Source organism: Gossypium arboreum, chromosome 4 (assembly GCF_025698485.1).
Source record: "Gossypium arboreum isolate Shixiya-1 chromosome 4, ASM2569848v2, whole genome shotgun sequence".
Classification (NCBI taxonomy): Eukaryota; Viridiplantae; Streptophyta; class Magnoliopsida; order Malvales; family Malvaceae; genus Gossypium; species Gossypium arboreum.
In genome coordinates this window covers 111,407,019-111,423,900 of record NC_069073.1, presented here as the reverse complement: position 1 = coordinate 111,423,900, position 16,882 = coordinate 111,407,019, and the positions used below count along the sequence as shown (strand labels likewise).

Here is a 16,882-nt window from a genome sequence, read left to right as displayed (position 1 = left end):
ATTATTTTATGTACTTTATATTTAATTTTTATCCAAAATTAATTGGGTTGAAATTTAATATAAAGCCTGAAGAAGAAAGCCTCCTAGTATGCTAAGAGGAGAAGACTGATACACAAAGCAAATTGGCATCTCAAAACCGTCCAATAAGTTGACCCAATCAGCTGATTTTTTTTTATGCTTGCAAAACAACCATCAAAGTTTCTTTAAACTCCGTTCAAACCTTTCCACTTTTTTGCCTTTGAATATTTGCCTCAAGTTAAATATAGAAAAGTTTGAATTATTCAAACTTGCTCCTTTTTTGGATGACCAAGGAAGAGTGTATGACTGCCAATTATTTGCTATTTTTAGCAGCCATTCGCGCCTATAAATACCCCCATTGGTTACCTCATTTAACGCACCTTCGTTTCCCACATATCTCTTCTTTCCTCTATTCCATTTTCCTTTATTTTCCCATTTCCCTTGTCCATTTCTTTGCTGATTTCCTCCCTTGGAAAAGATCCGCCATCCACCTTTGATTAGCAACATTCAAGTATTTATATATACCTTGGATCGATAGAATAATCAAAGAAGAAGAGGAGCATATTAGTCTAGCTACGGAGAAACACTGGGATTACTTTCTAGTTTCCTTCTCTTTAGATTTTCTTGTTTATGTTATGAGCATGATGATGAATATTTATTATGTTGTTATTATTGATTTAATTAAAATTATTTAAATTAAATTGGTGTTGGATTAATTGCATTCTGTTCGCTTAAATTACCGAAATCATGTTTGTGTTGTTATAGTTCTTGGTAAGTTGTTCAATTAAGTAAAATCATGTTTATGTTATGCTTGCATTGTAATTGTAAGGTAGCAATTGAATTAATTACTTAAATGGAATGAAATTGTAATTAATGGATGCAGTACTTAATTGGAGCATGTTTAATCTTCTAAGGTAGCTGAAGGTTAAATTAATGACGGTATTAAACAATATATTAGCCTTGCATAACTTGCAAGTTTATTGTGATTAAATTGTTTCAATATAGGTATATGTTGTTACTTCACTTAAACTTATACGTGCTTATGAAAATTGATTAATTGTTTGAATTGGCATTGGAAAATGTTCAAGAGGTTGGTTAATTTAATAAGTATGTATGTGCACTAGTTAGCAAGTTATCGAGTTGCCATGAAATTATTCGTAACAACATGAGCATGAGTTTTGTAATTCTAAGTTAAAGAATGTGATGGATCCAACATATTTATGTCATATTGATTAAACCCATCTTTTGAAATCATGCATTGAAAATTTTATTTTATTTTATTTTACTTAGTTAAATTTTAGTTTTTAATCACTTCCTCAAAATCAAATATTTTCATTCACCAAATTGTTTTAAAATTGTATTTCATAAATATTTTCTTTCTCAGTCCCTGTAGGTACGATAACTCGACATTTACTTGTCACTTTATTACTTGATAACAATGGTGTACACTAGCATATTTTCGTTGTTCCATGTCAACAAGTATACGGGTCAGGTTGTAATATAATTGCAACGAAGTAGGTAAGTACTCTGAGGATCGTACCCAAGGGATTGTAGTTTGGGGAAAACTATTATCAAACCAATTATGAGAAATAATGTAACGCCCCAATTTTCGGGAATCCTGTGAATGTTGGCATAGGTTTAATTATGTTAGTGGGCCTCTAGAAAGCCCAAGCTTAAGATAGAACCCGACAATTTTAGTTAATTTTTGTTCCATAACAAAAAGGGGGTGAAATTATGAAATATGACCTATGTGAAAATGTTTGAAAATGCTATAGGCTAAATTGAAGTGACCAAATAAATAGGAGTGCAAAATAGGAGGATTTGCATGACAAACCTCCCATTTTACATGAAGTGGCCAGCCATCATGTTGTTGTAGACAAAATATACACTTGATATCCATAATTTATGGTACAAATTGATAATAGGTTAGGTAAATGTTCCATGATAATAGGTTAGGTAAATGTTCCATGATAATGGGTTAGGTAAATGTTTCATGATAATGGGTTAGGTAAATGTTTTATGATAATGGGTTAGGTAAATGTTTCATGATAACAATTTCATGTCTTTTGTATTAAAGAATTAAATGGATGAAATATGAAGTTTTATTAAAAGAAAAAGGAGTGAAAAGAACAAAGTTTTGTCCATATTTGTTCATCATAGCTGAAAGTTAGAGAAGAGAAATGAGAGGAGAAAGCTCTTGAGTATTCGGTCATTAGGAGGAGGAAAATTGAAGGTAAGTTCTTGGTACCTTGCTTCTATTTTGAGGTTCATGAGTTCTTCTTGATTCTACCTTAACTCTTGAAGTATATTTTGATTTTTAGTTGTGTTGTGAGCATTTAGTCATGAATTAAAATGAAGGAAATGGTTGTTGTTTCATGTTCTTTTGATGAAAAATGGAAGATAGGTGAAGTTGAGCCAAACAAATGAGCATGCATGTGCCTTAGATGCTAAGGGGAAATATCGGCTAACATGTTGTGCTTTAAAATGATGAAATGGAGATTATACTTAAGTAAAATCATGGATATGTGATGATTGATTGGTGATATACATGTTTAATTAACAAGCATGCAAGTTAGGTGTGAAAGAGTGATTTGGTAATAAATCTGCTTGGGACAGCAGCAGTAACGTGACTTTGGAAAATCACCATAAATTGTGGGAGAAGAATTAGAAGCTGAATAAATTATGTAATTAAAGCTTATTGAGTCTAGTTTCTAATGAAATAAACAAGAACATATTTTGAATTCTGTACAAAGAGAAATTTGATTCGTAATGAAGAGTGGTCAGATTAGTCAAACAGTGAAACATGCGAAACTTTGAGAAAAATATGGTATTGATTGGCCAAACCAAAAATTCTGAAAATTTTATGGATATAAGATATATGAGTCTATTTTCAGGGAAAATTAACGGCACTTGATTTGGAATTTCGTAGCTCCAGTTATAAATGATTTAGTGACTGTTGCTCAGGAAGACAGCTTGCAGTGAAATTATGATTATGTGGTAAACATTGACAAAAATTTGTTAATGAGTTGCTTATTGATTTCTTATAAGCTTACTATGATCTGTAGGTGTGGTTGGCCGAATATTGTAAGGGGTTAATACGTAGTTTGTATTTGAATAGTTAGATTAACGTGTTAGTAATCCAATTGTAGGCGGTTCGTGTGTAGATCTCGTCAGCATATCGTCGCAAACAGGTGTGTAACTGACACCCTCTCATAGACTAGATTGGCAAAAGTCGAAAAGCCGAAATGCCGAAAAGTCGGTATTTTGGGAATTTGCGAGTGTGCGAATGCTCGTAAGATAGTTGGGTTTGTATATTTGGTAATCTAAAGTAATAAACAGCAGTACGCGCAATTTCGTACATTTTGATAATTTGGGCTTAATGGGCCAAAGATCGGGTTCATGGGCCAACGGGCCCAATTCGGTAAGTATGCGCGGTAAGTGTTCTGATAGTATGTAAATAGTTAGGATATGCATGAAAACCCTAAAAGTAGCTAAATTACTATAATACCCCTATGTATGGAAAATTACTGTTATACCCCTAGGTGCAAAATTACCGTTATACCCCTAGGGTTAATTTTGACTGAAAAGCATGACGATCTGATTCTGTATGATGTATGCCATGATTATATATCTGTTGCATGGGGACATGGGTTATATTATGGAGGAAGCGTTCTGGTGGCTATGCCACAAATATCTGATCTAGTGGCTCTGCCACATATATCTGTTCTAGTGGCTCTGCCACAATTATCTGTATCTGGTGACTCTGTCACATTATCTGTTCTGGCAGCCATGCTGCAAATTCTGTGGTGTGTAGCGGTTGGGTGGGTCGAGTTGTCTCCCTACACGGTGTAAGGTTGGTACGGGGGTGTATACGGTTGGATATGGTTGGGTTTCTGCATAAACATGTAATATCTGTTCTGTTCTGCTATGGGCCTATGGGCTTTATTTTGAATTCTGTTCTGGGCTAAGGCCAACTTATTCTATTTCTGTGGTTTGAGCTGATATAGGCTATGGTTGGGTTAATTTACACTGAGTTTCCCCAAACTCACCCTTTTATTTTCATCCACGCAGTAATCCCCAACCATAGTGGGCTTGGAGCTGTGAGGGAATTCGGAGTGGCCACCCGTTCTGAAAGTTTGATTTTCTTCTGGTGAACTGAACATCCTTTTATTTACGTTTGAAGTTTTGGGTTTTTAAATGTAATAAGGCCGTTTAATTATTTTTGATGGTTTTAATATGTATTACTAAGATAGGTATTACTTATTTTAATTGTTAAAATTGGATAGCTTTAGGGCGCGTTTTCAAAAACAACAATTGATTTCAAAATAACACGACAACAAGCAAAGCTTCCGCAATGAAAGTATTTTCCAAAATTAATAACTTTTCTTAAAAATGACTTAATCGAATCGGTTTCCTAGAAATATCCATGACGTTAAGGTATGGCAATGGCGGTATGCATGTCTAGGATTGGATCCCAAGGGAGCTTGGTACTTAAGCAGTCCGATGGACTCACCACCTCTTTTCCGGTTTCCTACCTGGTGCACATCTTCCATTCACTTTAACCTTTAATAAATTAATCTTTTGAACATCAAGTACGATTTTCTGGACTTAGAATGGAAATTTTTTTTTGTACAAATAATTACTAATCTACTTGAGTCACGAATTAGTAGTGTTAATATGAAACCAAACTGATAATAATATTAATAAACTAAATAAATTGAATTAAACCTAAATCTACTCCTAAGTTCATGTATCAACTTCTCCTATCTCTTATTTGGACTATGTTATTTCTTTTAGCCTAGATTCAATTGTTTTACCTAATTAATTATTGATGTTGGATTCTAATCAATCAACTAGTCATTACCTTAGCAGGATCTCTCAATCTTCCACTAAATTAATGAGTCGGCAAGAACTACTTATCTCTGGACTGTTATCTCTCGACCTCACAGTCCAGACTGGTTCGGGGCTAAGGTGTTCACGGATAGGTCATACCAATTTTGGGTTAATTCTCACCTAAATGACTTCCTAGGGTTGTCAAGCCTAGGGTTTAAGTTATTCCTCTCCCAAACAACTGATCTATTAAGGAACTTTATCCTTCAATCAATTAATAAGATTAGAACAGTTGAAACATGTGAGATATGTATAAAGCATAAATTGATTATAATCTTTACACAAACATTCAATTAAAAATTTTTAAAGAAAGAGATATAAATAATAGAATAATGGAAAAGAGATGCTTATGGATTTATCGATGAAAAGGTGGTTCCGGAATAATCTCCCCTCGCAAATGTCTCACTTTGGAATAGGATCTTTCGATTACAAGAACATAAAATACCCTAAGTGAAAACTAAGAATGAAATAAAAACCTAAGAATAATTTTCGTCTCCCTCCTCTTGTTTGTTTAAACTTGATTACAATGGCCATTATATAGGCTAAACTCGGAATATTAAAGTGCCTAAATCTTCCTTGAAGTCCTTAGAGTTTGACAAGGACAAATACTCCTAATTTCCCTAAAAAAACGTAATTATCTCGTGTAGGGAGTTTTTGGGCTATGCAGGGGCGGTGTTGCAACACATGCTTGCAGTTTTGGAACATTAGGTCCGGTGTCACGACATCAAAGGTCAGTACGATGACATCAAAGGTAGTTTCACTCCAGGACTTTATTTTTGCTTCTGTCTTTAATGTTGCGACATTGGTGTCTTGACATGATGTCACGACCTAGGCATCAGTTTTGGCCTGAATATGCATCTTTAGCTCCTGATTTGTCCTACAAGACCATGTAACCTTATTTAGATATATAAAATATAATAAAAACTACTAAAAAGCAAAAAATACTACTTTAAGCATGAAAACCTAAATATATACTAAGATGCTTTAATTTAACTATTAAACAAGCTAAAGTTATGTGTAAGAAGGATGTAAATAATAGTGTAAATCATGGTAGATCAACTACTAGACAATGAACTCAACTTTTATAAGTGTTGAGGTGTTGTTAACTGCACTTCGTAATACGTCCTTCTTGACATGCATGACACAGTCTCTTATGAAGATTTGGCATCTCCTTGAACTTGACACCTGTCACACCCAAATTTCTAACCAGAGCTTGGTTTATTTTAAAATTTCTAATTTGATCTTATAATATTTTATCTAGGCTAAAGTGTAAATTTCTGGGTTAAAGTAGGAATTAGACTTAATTATTGAATCCTAGTGTGGCCGATTGGGAATTAATTGGGAATGATCTAGTCTAGTCAGATTTTGATTATATTTCCATGCATTAGAACATGATGGTTAATGAGTGAAAGACATTATGATTATGATTTTAATTTTTTTTTGTGTTATGTGAGAAGGTGATGGACAGTGAGGATATAGGAGTATGAGAAGGAGAATCTGGGACATTCTTCTTATTCTTTCATTCTTCTTTTCCTCCATTCTCTTCTCCGGTTGTTTTAGGCAATAGATAAAGAAGCGTGGAGAAATTATCCTGCATATGGGTAGAGATATTTAGTTGGATAAATTGTCGAATTTGTGAATTAGTAATCTTTCTTTATCTCCTGTATAGTTGATTGTGGATAAAGGAAAGAAAAATTGTATGTTTTTGGTAGAAACCACCACTGTGGATTTTGAAGAATGAAACCTTTCTTAACTTTAGAAATGGCTCTACATGTTCATGTACTACAATTATACTACTCGTGCATGCCTCCGATTTTGATTGTAACTATTTTGTTATGTTTAGTTATTAAAGCTGAAGGAGAAGGTATAAACATCAAAGGAAAGTTTAACTGGATAGAGGAGCATTCAACTTCCTAGTATTTTGCTGGTGAGTTCCTGAATTCAAACCTTCAGTTTTTGTCTTGCATGTTTCAGTGCAGTGATTTGAATTATGGTTCTAGGAAAATTCTTTTGCATGTTCTACTGATGTCAAAATGTGGCCTATTGTGAGATCTTTTTAATACGGTGATGTATGTTAAGTGTTGGTATGCATATGCATGTTTGGTTGCAAGTATAAGCTTGTGGTATGATTTGATGTTTACTGGTAAATTGCTATAGATTATGTTGTCTTGTTGAACGGTTCATTGGTTCTAACGTGTTTTAGTGATTGCGGTGAAATGTTAGGTATGTTCTATTGTGCCAGTAAATAGTATGGTTAATTGAAAGTATGAACCTGTTGAATGTTAGATAAGTCTTATCTTGATGATAATGATTTGCATGCAGAGATTGAGAGGTATGTGATGATTGGAGATGAAAGAATAAGGGATGTCATGTTGTGTACTTTGTGCTACATGTTATCTGGATTTGCGTAAGTTTGGCTGGGATGAACGAAAATGTATATTTATAAGTTATTTTACTTTGTAGAGTTTCGAGTGGATGGTACGGAGAATGACCAAGCATGCTCATTTTACAAGATAAGACAGTCCGTAGGACTTGTCCTCAAGTTACAAGTATGAGTTTGCAGGGACATTCCTCCAAGTATTAGCTCGCAGGTGCATTCCTCCAAGTATGAGTCAGTAGGGACATTTCTCCAAGTATTAGTCCACAGGGAAATTCCTTCAAGTATGAGTCCACAAGGACATTCATCCAAATAGGAGTCTATATTATGAGTCCACAAGGACATTCATCCAAATAGGAGTCTATATGGACTATCTTTCAAGCAAGAGTCCGTATAGACTAACTTTTCAAGCAAGAGTTTGCATGAACTAACTTTTCAAGAAAGGATCTGTAGAATCTAACTTTCAAGAAAGAGTCTGTAAGAACAAATTGTGAGTATGCATCAGCATATATGGGTTCACCAAGTATGAATCTGTATGTATGAGTTCACCAAGTATGAATCTGCATATATGGGTCCACCAAGTATGAATCTGCATGTATGAGTTCACCAAGTATGAATCTGCATGTATGAGTCCACTAAGTATAAATCCGTATGTATAAGTTCACCAAGTATGAATCCACATGTATGAGTCCACCAAGTATGAATCTGCATGTATGAGTCCACCAAGCCTTTGTGCTTTGACAATCTACAGGATTATCTACCAAGTTTTTATGCTATGGCAATATGCAAGACTGTCCACTAAGTCAAATTGCTATAAGTCTATCCATGGGATTATCCAATATTATTCAAAACATGTTTATACGTAAGGCTATCCGTAGTAAGTATGTTCACGGGCGCTTTCCACAACATGTCTTTACGCAGAGACTAGGCGCTATGGGTCTGTTCGTGGAATTAACCATTATGTGCAGGGATTTTTATATGTGCGAGTTGTCTATATGTGTGAGCCATTTATCATGCGAGTCATATACCATGCGAACTTACTGTATAGCGTAAGATGTTGGTTGTGCGAACCACTTATGTGAACAAGTTAAATCCCATACGAGTTATGCCAACATATGAGTTGTACCAATATGCGGCTAATGCCAAGGAGATCGCAATATCAATATGCAAACATGTCAATGTGCGAGCTGTGGCAGATACACAGACTAGCCAGTGTAGTGGATAAATCATACTATAATATCATGTTGGGCAGGTTATGTTAACAAACTCACTAAGTTCATCCTGAACTAACTTTGCTTCTTTGTTTTTGTCTTTTCAGGTATATAAGCTATTTTGAGACGGGTAAGGGGGACTAAGCCAGAATCCTCAAACCTATTGTAAGCTTGTTTTCTTTCGTTTGTAGCATGTACATATTAGGGCAACCTGTAGACTTGAGTTTTTATGCTCATATTTGTTATGTTGTTGAACTATGAAAATGATGTATTAATTTTAATGTCATGGATGATGTAAAAGATGTATTTTTATGAGTATATCTCACTCTAGTATATGAAGTTTCTTTTGGCTAGCCTTTATTGAATTTCAAAAATGAGCTGTTTGTATACATGCGAAGCACTTCAAGTCAGAATTTAGTTTTTTGTAACATCCTCGTTGGTCGGTTGTCCAGTCAGGTGTTGGGAGGTGTTACAACACCCATGAATATCGAGGTACTCCTACAAAACATATTCTAAAAAATAACTTTTGGAGACACAACTTAATAAATAGGGATAATACAAATTTTATCCCCTGAACTTGGTAACTAGGTTCAGTTTGGTACTTGTACTTTTTTTTGTCCACTTTGGCACTTGAACTTGACATCTAGGTTCATTTTGGTCCCTAGGATTGAAAAATATAAAAATTTGATGATATGGTACTTTGAGACTATGCCACATCATCACTTGAAAATTTTAAAAATAAAAACTATATAAATTTTCAAGTTATGATGTGGTACAATCTCAGTGTAACACCCTTTACCCGAGAAACTCGACTAAAGAATGTTACATTTAGCACTGAGCATTCTTTTCTATACCAAATATGTAATTACCTGAATTTTACCGATGTCGAAAAAGTGTATGTTCGGGTCTTTATTTCTGAAAAGTGGATTCGTAAATATTTATTTAAAAATATTTACTAAGTAAAATGAGTGGTTAATTAGAGTTTAATTAAGTGAATTTAATTTAATTAAGAATAATAGGATAAAAGGATTAAATTGAATGAAGTGTGAAAGTTTAATTATAGAATAAAAAAATTAAAAGGACTAAATAAGTAAATAAACCAAAAAGAGTGCCAAGTGTATGGCAAAAATAAAATACAAGTATAATAAATATAATACACATATTTGTAATACATATATGTATTTGCTTATTATTTAAGTAAATATTAATGTATTTATTATTATTAAATTAATATTATATGATAAATAAATAAAAAGTTGACAAATGTATGGTATGTATAGTGACATGTGTGATACTAATATACATACATTTGTAAAATACATGTATATTTACTTATTATATAAGTATATTATTAAATTATATATTATTATTAAGTAAAAGATATTTATATAATAAATAGATTAGTGAAAGACAAGTGTGATATTATAATGGATACAAATGTTAAAAGAATATTTGTTATTAAATAGATTTTTATAATGGATAATTATTAAGTTATTATATAATATATATATATATATATATATATATATATATATATATATATAAAAGAAAAGAATAGAAATAGAAACAGAATAGGCAAAACGAAAAGCGGAAAGAAAGAAAGAAAGGAGAAAAGAAAGAAGAAAGGGAAAATTGAAGGTTTGAAGCTTGAGGCTTAAATAGGTATGTCAATTTAGCCCTTTTTACTTAATTTTGATGTTTTAGAAGCTTTGGAACAAGATTTTGATGAAATTAAGTTAATATTTTGAAAGTTACTAGATTTCTAGATAATGTTCATGTTGAGTAAAATGATGAAATAAAGGTTAAATTGATAGAAATTCAAGTTAGAAATGAAATGAGGATTGAATTGTAAAGTAATTCATAAGTTTTATGTTGTAGGGACTAAATTGATGAAATTTCGAAATTAAGAAAATATGCTGGAAATTTAATAGTTAAGTATGAGTTTGGACAAAATTTGAATAGAAATGAAGTATGAATTGAGATAGAAAAAGTAAGTGAATTTAGTTAAGATTAAATTGAAATTAAAGTAGAAATTGAATAGAAATTGTATTAATTAGATATAAATTAATAGTGAATTAACGAATATGAATTGTTTTAATTCCCATAGCTAACATTGTCTCGGGAAATCTCGACTAAGCAAGGAAAAATGGCAAAGACAACGGGAGTTAGCTCGAGAAAATACGATTTGTATTTCTATAATCCGAACCTAGTTATTAATTGTTATATTTTTTTATTCAAAGCAATTAATAAATGTTGAAGTGAGAATTATTGTGTTTATAATGGAAATGGATTAATTTAGTGTGTGATAAATTTATATTGAATTGATTTATGAATATATATAAATGTTTGAATTGAAATGAATATTGAGGTGGAAATTGAATAATAAATATTTGTTATATTGGAAAATATATGTAGTTGGAAGTGTGATAAAATTGATAGAAAATTGTGATTATTATGAAATTGAATATTTATTAGTGAAAAGTGAATGGAATTATATTGAATTGAAAATATATAGAAAATTGTGATTATTATGAAATTGAATATTTATGAATACCCTATTAACTAGTCGGACTAGTCGGATATAGTTGGCATGCCATCGGATATGGAAGAGTACGGGTTTTGCTTGGCTTCTTGATCGAGCACTTATGTGCCGACTACTATTATCATTCAATTCTTGTTTGAATTTGTTTCGATGAGGTACTCGTACCGTAATATTCTTTATTCTTGTTTGGATTTGTTCCGATTAGGTACTCTGTGTACCGTCTTCGCTCTTATTCTTATTCTTGTTCGACTTGACCGATGAGGCACTATGTCTTTATCTTGGTGTATTGGTTGGATCCGTGTATCCGTCTAGGTCCGAGTCATGTTAATAGGGTAAATAAAGGAACCGGAAAGATCGATTTATTCTTGAATAATTTAATTGTTCTTGTATATCTAATTTTCTTGAATAATTGATATTCTTGGATAACCGATTAGTTGATTGATCTTGAATAACGATTATTCTTGAATAATTGATTGTTACCGAATAACCGACTATTACTAAATAATTAATTGTTCGATTGACTGATTGTTAATGAATATTATTGATTGATTAATTGCTATTGAAAAATAATAAATGATTTTGAATTTAAATTAGACCAAAACATTGGTTGGAAAGTGAATGTTTGAATACTCATTGAGTTTGAAAAGTTCAATAAATATAAATTAATATGTTTTATAATTGTTTAAGTGTTCGGATTATAGAAATATCACTGAGTGTATACTCAGCGTACGGTTTGTTTCCGTGCGTAGGTTAAGGCTAGACTGTTGAATCAGCATCCCAGGCCGATCCCGAATTCAATGAGGTAAAGCATGTTGAGTATTGGTAATGGCATGTAACTAAGACGTCTTATGAGAGTCATCTAGGTCGTGAAAGTCTTGATGAAATAAGTAAATTATGGTTGTCAATGATATATAGTATGAAGTTGAAATAATTGATATAGTAAGTGATATATTTAAAAAGATTCATTGGATAGGTTATAAAATGTTTTAGATTGGTAAGATTTGAGCATATTTAAGTGTGTTTGGATTGTTTGAATGTTAGCAAATTGTATTGGTTGAAGTTTTAATTTGCAGGATTAGAAACATTTATTTTAATAAAAGATTATAATTGAACTGTACAGACCAGTAATGCTCTATAATCCTGTTTCGAGGACGGATAAGGGTTAGAGGGTGTTACAAAATACTTATGACTTGGGCCTTTATCAAGGTCACATTACTCTTTTTAGAACTTAATTAGACTAAAAATATAGTTTAATTCCATTCCCAACTCGTTTCAGGTCTCTTTTGGCCCAACTAAAACTTTTCAGTTCTAGGTTTGTATGTCTTGAGATAAGGCCTTGAATGTCTTAGGAAATATCATGTTACTGTAAAAATTTTGCTTTGAAGTTCTCCTATCTCGAGACAATTTATTTCGAGACAAATTCCAATATGTCTCGAGACATGACCTTAATACTATAGCTTTTTAGCCTCGAAGTTCTTGTGTCTCGAGACATATTTCGTATGTCTTGAAATGTAACACCCTTAACCCGTATCCAACGTCGGAATAGGGTTGCGGAGCATTACCAGACTTACAATCAATCAAACATACAATTCATGTTCATATACATTCAAATAAAAAAAAAACCATTCATAACCAATCATATAGCCCCTAATACGAGCCCTCGAGGCTCCAACTAGACATTAAAAAAATAAATCGGGACTAAATCGAGTACTCAAGAATTTTTTCGAAAAACATAGAAATTTTTCAAAATGCAGGGGACATACGCCCATGTTTTAGGCGTGGGAGCATTCGAAATAGGGACACACAGCCGTGCCCCAGCCCATGTAATTCATTGACTTGGGTCACATGACCAAACCACACGCCCGTGTGCTAGGCCGTGTATCCTTCGAAATGACCTCACACGCCCGCGTGTAAGGCTGTGTGAAAACTAGAAGGTATACTAACTTATGCCACACTTCCAAGCTACACGCCTGTGTGCTAGGCCCTGTGAAGCTACTGACTTGCAGGGGACACACGACCGAGTCACCTGGCCGTGTGTCACACACGGTTGAGGCACACGCCCGTGTGTACAAAAATAGGCCATTTTCCAAGCCATATTCCTCACCCAAATTGGTACCAACTTACATACAACAATTTTCATATAACCAAGACATAAATAGGCATTCAAAACAACCAACATCAAGCTTATAACATGTAGTATCATCACATACAACCATGATACTCATAGGCATCTCAATATGCAATATAAAACATGCCAATTATGTCTCCCAAAATCTACCTAAATGGTCAAACACATATATGCATCATTGTGCCTAAAACTTAACATGTATGATACTTATCAAACTCAACTATTAGATATCCAAGTACCAAATCACAACTAATAAATTCACATGACAACCATACACCACATATAATAAGGCCATTTACACATATATATAAAACAAAATATACCATATACAAGCCAAATCAAATGGCTAAATACATGACAAAACATATAGGCTACCATTAGCCAAAATGACCTCTACATGCCATTAAAACTCAAACATATAACCAAAAGTACCAAAATAAGCGTTTGATAGTGTGATGATATCTCCGACAACTTTCAATCTGATCGAGCTTTCGATTCACTATAAAACACGAAAAATAACACATAGTAAGCATTTAAGCTTAGTAAGTTCGTATAACACATAATTTAACTTACCAATTAACCACAATTCAGGTAAGTAACTCAAAGCATAACACAATTCAATTTGGCCAAAGGCAAACACATGATCATTAGCCAAGTTAGCCATGTATTCATATAAAAACTGAGAATCATGTATGAATTAAAAAATTATTTAAATTCCATGTGCAAGTAACATCTATACGGTGTATCAGTATATATAAACCATTTCCATGTAAATACCTGTACTAGTTCGTATCGAACTTAAATAAGCTCGTAACAGAATTGTGTCTGTTGAACCACTTAGAATATCATTAGATACATGGTTATTACCACATAAAGACATCTAATTTAAATTTCTATAGCTATTTAATACCTTTAGCTATTAGAACACAACTTTCGCACTTTACGCGATTTAGTCCTTTTCATCAAATTGAACATACAAACGGTAAAAAATCTTAACGAAATTTTTATACAATAATACTATCATGCTGTAAGTCACAAAATAATATTAAAATAAATTATTTGACCTTAAATTTGTGGTTCTGAAATTACTGTTCTGATTTTACTGAAAACGGGCTGTTACAACTCTCCTTCCCATAGGAATTTTTCATCCCCGAAAATCTTACCAGAAAATAGGTTAGGGTATTGTTTTCTCATAGTTTCCTAGGGTTCCCAAATGGCATCCTCAATCCTATGACGTTGCCAAAGATCCTTCACCAAAGCTATGCTTTTGTTTCTAAGCTCTTTAATCTTTCGTGCTATAATTCTGATCAGTTCTTCGTTATATGACATGTCAGGCTGAATCTCAACCTCTATCGGAGAAATTATGTGCGAAGGGTCTGATTGGTATTGCTATAACATAGATACATGAAACACATTATCAATCTTTTCCAACTCTAACAGTAATTTAAGTCGATATGCCACTGGTCCTATTCTCTCTATAATCTCGTATGGTCCGATAAATCACGGACTCAATTTTCTTTTGCGACCAAATCGGAGAATCCTCTTCCAAGGCGATACTTTCTAAAATTCAATATCCTTATGTTTCAAATTCACATATGATTTCTGTCGATCTGAAGCTGCTTTCAAACTATCACGTATCACTTTCACTTTCTTTTCGGTCTCTCTGATCAAATCAACCCTATGTATCTTTTTCTCACTAAGCTCGGTCCATACAACAAAGTTTGACATTTATGACCATATAAAGCTTCATACGGTGCTAACTTTATGCTCGATTGAAAACTATTATTATATGCGAATTCAATCAACAGTAAATATTTTTCCCAATTACCTTCAAACTCTAAAACACAGCAACAAAGTATATCTTCGAGAATCTGAATCACTCTCTCAGACTGAACATCGGTTTGAGGGTGAAATGTGGTGCTAAAATGTAACCACGTACCCAAAGCTTCTTGTAGCTTCTTCCAAAATCGTGATGTAAATAGCGGATCTTTATCCGAAATAATAGAGATTGACACTCCATGTAATCTGACAATCTCGGAAATATACAACTCAGCTAATCTGTCAAGTGAGAAGTCTGTACGTACCAGAATAAAATGTGCAGATTTCGTCAAACAATCAACAAAAACCTAAATAGCATCTTTCTTTTTTAGAGATAGGGGTAAGCCCGATACGAAGTCCATCGTAACTCTATCTCATTTCCACTCTGGTATCATTACTGGTTGTAACAGTCCTGAAGGCACTTGATGTTCGGCTTTAACCTGCTGGCAAATCAAACATTTGGACACAAATTCAGAAATTTCGCGTTTCATACCCGGCCACTAGTACATTTGTCTCAAATCACTGTACAATTTATTACTCCTTGGATGAACAGATAAGCTACCACTATGAGCTTTGTGCAAAATTTTCTATATAAGCTCTAGATTCTTCGGTACAAAAATTCTACCTTAGAACAACAAACAATTATCGGGTCTGATCTGAAACTCTGAATCAGTAGTCGATTTACACTGTACTCATTTAGCTTGCAATTCATGATCACATTTTTTAGCTTCGTAGATTTGCAGAAGAAATAACGGTTTAGCTTTTAACTCAGCTAAGATCGAGTGTCATCAAACAATGTCAATTGCGTATTCATTTCTCACAAAGAAAATAAAGATTTTATACTCAAAGCATCCGTGACTACATTATCTTTCCCCGGATGGTAATCAATGACCAGCTCATAATCTTTCAATAGTTCGAGCCATCTGCGCTGTCTCAAATTTAGATCTTTTTGTAACATCAGATACTTTAAACTTTTATGATCAGTAAATATGTGATATTTTTCATCGAACAAATGGTGTCGCCAAATTTTTAATACAAACACAATTGCGACCAACTCTAGGTTGTGGGTCGGAGAATTCTTCTCGTGCGACTTTAATTTTTTGGAAGCATAAGTTATCTATCACTTTGTCTTCTTGCATTAAAATGCATCCTAAACCTTTCAATGACGCATCACTGAAAATCACAAATTCTTTACCCGACTCAGGCTGAACTAAAACTAGTGTTTTGGTTAATAGTGCTTTCAACTGGTTAAAACTCTGTTGGAATTTATCAGACCACTCAAACTTCATATCTTTCTGTAATAACCGTGTCATCAGTGTAGCTATCATTGAAAACCATTTTACAAATCTCCAATAATAGTCTGCTAATCCCAGAAAACTTCTGACCTCGGATATGTTTCTTGGTGGTTTCCAATCAACAACTGCTAAAATCTTACTCGGATCAACTCTGATGCTTTTCGTTAATACAATGTGTCCTAAAAACCCAAATTCACGGAGCCAAAACTTGTACTTTCTGAATTTAGCAAACAATTGTTTATCTCGTAAAGTTTGTAACAAAATTCTCAAATGCTCGACATGTTCAGACTCGTCTTGGGAATATATCTAGATATCATCAATTAATACAACAACAAATCTGTCTAAATACAGTCTGATGACTCTATTCATCAGATCCATAAAGACTGTAAGAGCGTCAGTTAACCCAAATGACATAACAAGAAATTTATAATGTCGGTCCTTGGTTCTGAACGCAGTTTTCGGCACATTCAAATCTTTAACCTGCAAGTGATAATAACCAGAACGTAAATCAATTTTTGAAAACACTGTTGCACCTTTCAACTGATCAAAGAAGTCATCGATTTTCCGCAATGGATACTTATTTTTGATCGTAACCTTGTTAAG

The 16,882-nt window shown here is 33.3% G+C and overlaps 2 long non-coding RNA genes across 2 annotated transcripts; both read left to right on the top strand.

The window, feature by feature from the left end:
* Positions 1-2,105: 2,105 nt before the first annotated feature.
* Positions 2,106-3,687, top strand: LOC128291877 (uncharacterized). Its single transcript, XR_008281845.1, has 2 exons — positions 2,106-2,251; positions 3,168-3,687. It is a non-coding gene; the product is annotated as an uncharacterized LOC128291877 (long non-coding RNA).
* Positions 3,688-4,105: 418 nt separating this feature from the next.
* On the top strand, positions 4,106-6,820 carry LOC128291483 (uncharacterized). The gene is made up of 3 exons (XR_008281275.1): positions 4,106-4,168; positions 5,556-5,638; positions 6,752-6,820. It is a non-coding gene; the product is annotated as an uncharacterized LOC128291483 (long non-coding RNA).
* The last annotated feature ends 10,062 nt before the right edge of the window (positions 6,821-16,882 follow it).